Here is a 6,121-nt window from a genome sequence, read left to right as displayed (position 1 = left end):
CCCAGATCTGTGATCAAAATGAATGCTTACTATTGTTTTAAGTCAAGATTTGGGTGGTAAATTACACAGCAATCGATAACCAGAACCATCTATTTCTGGACTTCTCTATCCTGTTCCATTGTCTTTCTTTTTTTCTTTTTTTTTTTTGTGGTACGCAGGCCTTTCACTGCTGTGGCCTCTCCCGTTGCGGAGCACAGGCTCCGGACGCGCAGGCTCAGCAGCCATGGGTCACGGGCCCAGCCGCTCCGCGGCAGGTGGGATCTTCCTGGACCGGGGCACGAACCCGTGTCCCCTGCACTGGCAGGCGGACTCTCAACCACTGCACCAGCAGAGAAGCCCCACTGTCTTTCTTTTTACCAAAACCCCATTTTCTTATTCTAGCTTTATCTTGAGCCTTGCTCAGCTTGTTGGGATGTTGAATGTCCTCATATTTTTGTCTGCTCACTTCTATGAAAGGAGGTGGAGATCCATTTATATTGGAAGCCGCTGTGGCTCCTTCAGCAGTTACCCTGGTTCCACACACCCAGCCATCTGCTCTAAGAGCTGCAGGGCTCCACAGGTAGGGCACACCCTGGGCACAGTGACTGAAGTGGGGAGCACGAGGTGAGTTTTATTTCAGGGAACTTGGGCCGGAAACAGAAGGAAGAGATTAGCCCTTCCCTCCTCCCACGGGAAGGTGGGCAGCTCAAAATCCACTCTAGAAGCAAATCCCCGATTGCAGCCCATTAAGAAGGAATAGGGCACCTTCCTGGTCTGGATCCTCCCTGCTGGGTTCAGGGCAGAGCTTTATAAACCCTTTTTTTTTTCTCTAATGTCCGTCGCTCAACCTGCCTTCTCCTGCGGATGCTGCTGCGAGGTCTGCGAGGTTCTTTCCTAAGAGTTCCCCTCCCCCTCAGTATTGGTGGGGTGGCCCCCTCCCCCACCCTCCCCTGGCCCTCGTGCTTGGGTTAGCAGTCTCCAAGAGCAAATTCTCGACTTCATTTAGGAAGCAGTCCATGCACGAGACCCTGGGGCAAACGGCAAGCCTTTCATGCAGGAGGCCCTGACACGGCTCTCAGATTGGAGTTTTTCAGTTTCTCCTGAGCCCCAGGGCTGAGCACCCCAGCACCCCGGCTGCCAGAGCCTGATGCTCTGGCCCTGGGCCTTCTGCTGCTGCTGCTGGAGATAGTCCCACATCCCTCCGGGGGTCAACCTTTGACATAAGTGTTGAGCATTCAACCAGTGATTGTCACCTGCTCCCATCTGATTCATATCTTCCAGAAATTGTTATACTCTTCTGCTCCACTGAGGACACCCTGACTCCTTTTCCTGCACTGCTACAGGCGTTTGTGTCTCCATTTTATTTCTTTGGTAATTTCAGTGGGATATAAAGAATGAAGAGAAGGAAACAAGGAAGCAATTCTTCATTTTGAAATGAGCAACCTTCACTGCCCCCGCCCCATGTCTTTGCTCTTTTGTCTATTAACTGCTCTAGTCTTCGTATCTTATTTGTTGGGATCATGGTTTACTGAGTTTTATTGAGTGCGCCTAGCAGATTCTATTTAAAAATTACTTCTGTTTTGTGAAATACATAGTTTCCTACATGCTTCCCCTGACTCTTGAATTCCAGCTCCTTCCTTAACGTTACAGAGAAAAACAAAGCAAACCCAGTAACCTTGGCGTGCAAAGAAAAAGTACCTGTGCTTCCTACAGCAGATTGAATGTCCTTCACAGGCACGCACCTTGGTGCACAGTAGGGGACAGACTCATGAACAATATCACAGTCTTGTACTTTCTTCAGCTTTTCAGTTTCATTCATCCATTCATTATTTGTCGTTCAACTTTCCACTTCCCACTGAGGCTGACTTCAATGGTCCATATCTTTAGGTAAACGTGCAGGCTTTCTGAGTTCTGCCTCTCTTCCCTCCTCCTCCTCTAGTTGACATCTGTGTCTACGAGTGGTTATGACGTCCTTGCAATGGGCAATAAGGACCTTCAGATCCACGTGTCCTCCTCTGGATCCTCGCTGGCTTCCGTTCCCTAGAACAGTGATTGCTGCAGTGTGCCTGGTCCCTTCCGGACTATTGGAACGATGGGCTTTGCCCCTATTTCCAGGTCCTCATCCATGGTCCTACTTTCCTCCTAACCCTGGGCTTTTGACCCTGTCACGCGTCACACCCCAGGATGCACAGTGATGTCTAGGTGCCCTGCACACTGTGCACAGGCAGTGGGGACCCAGGAGCATGACCTCGGGCTTGTGAACTCACCACCTCTGTGCCATTTCTCCTGCACATGGTCACCGTCAGTGGGCTTATCTTAGGTCCTGCAACTTCCCTCACCACATGCCCAGAAAGTGAGCTCCTGGCCCCATGTTTGTGAGCTCCTCACATGCAGCTGGGTGTTCTGAAAGCCCCTAAGGTGTGACCCCCAAGGCATGTGAGTCCGGGAAACAAGATCCTGCCGCTCTGCGTGTTCACCTTCCTTGTCCCCCTTTTCCCTCCCATGATCTCTCGCCCTGGAAGGGACAGGCTTCAGGTTTTCTGTCTCTTTTACAGCAGGCTTCATGTCTGTCCTTGAACTTCCTGGTTCACACCAGGTCAGCACAGACCTGAGAGTGAGTGTTCGGAAACTTTTACAGCAATTTGACATCGCAGTGAAGTCCAAGTGTGTGATAGCGGACTCTCTCCCGGGACACCGCACTGACCAGCTAGGTATGAGTCACGTGGTACAAGCTGAGTACTGATCATGCGCAGTAAAACCACAGATTGGGAGTTTAGGGGAAACCCAGCAACAACAGGTTCATCGCTGGAGAGTTTGAGCAGCACTGCTGTCCGCCGTATTCTCCTTCTACCCTGGGACCACAAGCCACCTGGCCTGGCTAGATGGGAGGGGGAGGGGGGTTGTGTTGGAGCATCCTCTCTATCGGATGGAAGAACTCCATGACCTTGAGAGTCTCATGGAAATGAAAGGGTGATAACCTCCTATTCCCTTGGTATTCTAGCTTTCAAAGCAATATTGACTTGACCAAAAAATTCTACTGTGGTATATGGTAGTCAAAAGCTGAATAACCCATTCTTTTAGCTTTTTTGTTTTTAATTGAAATACCATTGATTTTCAATGTTGTGTTAACTTCTGCTGTACAGCAAAGTATGAATAATCCTTGTGATGGTGTGCTTTGGGCTGATTAGGGGAGAACAACAGGTGCAAAAAATATAAAAGGTACATACGTATTGTTAAAAAAAAATTCCTTTTTATATTTATCTCAAACAAAGAGAGTTCCATCTGGGCTGGATGATGTTCCCCAAGATACTAAATTCTTTCACATTGAGGCTGGAAGGCCTTATACTGAAGTGAGGCAGAAGGAGCTGATTAGGGTGAGGCAGGTATGTGTCCTGGTTGAGAAAAACAGCAATGGTGGGCATGGTGCAAAGTATGGTTCCTCGTGCTGTTCTGAATCATTTGAAGGGCCTGGACCTAATTTTCCTTAAGGCTTGGCTAGTTATTAGAAAATAACAAGATACTTTTATAGACTTTCCTCAAATCAATTGATTCTTTTCTAGAGCTACTCTCTGGAATTCTTGAGCTGACAGAATTACATAAGGTAGAGAATCAGTTCTGTTTGCAGATCTGCAGCCGTGTCATCGTAAATTGCACCCTGCTGGATGGCCAGTGTCACACTGAGTCTCTAAATGCCTCTGGGGGTGGGGGTGGGGGGATGATGTCACCACTGAAAAGAATGAGGACTTTCAGTTCCTGTCACTTGAATACTCACAGCCTCCCAAATGGCACAAATGTCAACATATACTCACCCATTTTTGTTAAGAAAAAGTGTGCAAGATTTGGAAATGGGGCAGTAGGATTGCTGAATGACCTTTCTCTGTTTGCTGGGTGTTGTTTGTGTCTAGCAGGCCTGCCCAGGCTGTATTGATTCTCTCTGGCTGTGGGCCTGTTTGATCTGCTCCTTACTATTTATTGATTAGGCTATTTTACAAATCTGTAGAGTAGATGTAATTTGTAGAAAACTGATAGCAATGCAGATGACTCTTGCCTGGTAGCAAGGCAAAGAAATTTGCCTGGTAGAAAAGATCACTCCAGAGCTTACAGTTTATTGCTCTGTAAGACATTAAAAATTTTGTATGTAGATCAGCAACTGTATTCAAGCAGCTTTCTTTCAGGGACTTGGAATAATTTACTTTTTCCAGTTCTCTTGGAGCTAGCCTTACCATCCTGATGGTCCCTTCATTAATGAATTCAATAAATCATTGCTCACTTTATATATTTGCATGAGAGTCGTGATTTTAACTATTTTTTTGGCTGCGTTGGGTCTTTGTTGCTGCGCACAGGCTTTCTCTAGTTGTGGCGAGCGGGGGCTACTCTTCGTTGCGGTGCGTGGGCTTCTCATTGCAGTGGCTTCTCTTGTTGCAGAGCACGGGCTCTAGGCACGTGGGCTCAGTAGTTGTAGCTCAGTGGGCTCTAGAGCGCAGGCTCAGTAGCTATGGCGCACGGGCTTAGTTGCTCCGCGGCAGGTGGGATCTTCCCGGACCAGGGACAGAACTCATGTCCCCTGCACTGGCAGGCAGATTCCTAACCACTGAGCCACCAGGGAAGTCCGATTTTAACTTTTCGAAAATTATACATTGACACTTCTATTGTCCTCTTGGAAATGAGACAATGTATGAAAATTGAAAATCATTCCCATCACAACTCTGATACACAGAGAAAATGTAACGTCTTTCTTTCTTGCCTGTTATTGAAGTAATCTTTTCCCAAGTGTCAAACACAGTTTAAATTTTGTCTGATCTGATGACTGTACGCAGCACCTTAAGGCAACAGTTGGGCTTTCTAGGGAAAAAAAAGGTAGGTCCTTCCAAGAGTCTTCTAGTTCATCCTTCTCTAAGATGGTGTCTGGGCTCCAAGGAGGTAGGGTGTGTGGATTATGTGTCCCGTGGCACTGGGTGTGGTGGCTGCCCTCGTCCCCTGGTCACTGGGGCTAGGTCCCATCTCACTCTTCTTTGCTCATGCTGTCAGCTGCTGTAACTTGGCGGTGGTGTTTTGGTTCTTTGGTTGATATGGCTTCTCACCAGCTCTCCCTGGCTGTAGAGTCTCTGAGCCCTCTTCTTTTCTCCATCCGGCCTGATGGCCGTGCAGCTCACTTCAGTCTCTGGGATGGGGTGCTGAGCCTCGGTGTTGTCTCAGAGGCCACACAGAAAGCAAGGGAGCTCAAGAAAGCCAAACTTCAAGGCCACCTCACTTGGACCACTACATTTGCTAAGCTGTGTTTTTAAAGAAATGTATCCATTTCATCCAGATTGTCAAACTGACTGCAAGTTGTTTGTTTATACCACTCTCTTACTATTTTCTTTGCTCTTTTAAAATTTTATTTATTTATTTACTTACTTTCTTATTTATTATTGTTTGGCTGTGCTGCGGAGCATGCAGGATCTTAGTTCCCCAACCAGGGATCGAACCCGCGGCCCCTGCAGTGGAAGTGCAGAGTCCTAACCACTGGACCACCAAGGAAGTCCCATCTCACTATTTTCTAGTATATGTAGAATCTATTGTAATGCTGCCCTTTAATTCCTGATATCAGTTATTAGCATTTTCTTTCTTTTTCTTTACCAGTTTATCAATTTTATGAATTTCTTAAAAAAATTTATTTAATTAATTTTTTTGGCTGCGTTGGGTCTTTGTTGCTACGTGTGGGCTTTCTCTAGTTGTGGTGAGCGGAGGCTGCTCTTTGTTGCGTTGCGCGGGCTTCTCATTGCGGTGGCTTCTCTTGTTGTGGAGCATGGGCTCTAGGTGCACGGGCTTCAGTAGTTGTGGCTCGCAGGCTCAGTAGTTGTGGCGCACAGGCTTAGTTCCTCCACGGCATGTGGGATCTTCCCGGACCAGGGCTCGAACCCGTGTCCCCTGCATTGGCAGACGGATTCTTAACCAGTGCGCCACCAGGGAAGTCCCAATTTTATTAATCTTTTAAAAAAGCTAGCCCTTGGCTTTGCTGTATGTTTGCTATCTATCTAATTGATTCCTATGCTTACTTTACGGCCTTTGATTTTGCCGTTTGTTTTCTACCTTCTTCAGCTGGAAACATACACCACTGAAGTTGGACCTTTCTTCTCTCTCCAACCTATGCATTTAGAGC

At 47.3% G+C, this 6,121-nt stretch overlaps 1 non-coding gene across 1 annotated transcript; it reads right to left on the bottom strand.

Moving 5' to 3' along the window:
- Nucleotides 1-5,426: 5,426 nt before the first annotated feature.
- TRNAG-UCC (transfer RNA glycine (anticodon UCC)) lies at nucleotides 5,427-5,499 on the bottom strand. Its single transcript has one exon. It is a non-coding gene; the product is annotated as a tRNA-Gly (tRNA).
- Between the last annotated feature and the right edge of the window lie 622 nt (nucleotides 5,500-6,121).

Source organism: Lipotes vexillifer, unplaced genomic scaffold, assembly GCF_000442215.2.
Source record: "Lipotes vexillifer unplaced genomic scaffold, Lipotes_vexillifer_v1.1 scaffold1339, whole genome shotgun sequence".
Lineage (NCBI taxonomy): Eukaryota > Metazoa > Chordata > Mammalia > Artiodactyla > Lipotidae > Lipotes > Lipotes vexillifer.
Note: the sequence above shows the minus strand (reverse complement) of the source record. Positions and strands in the feature narration are given on the sequence as shown.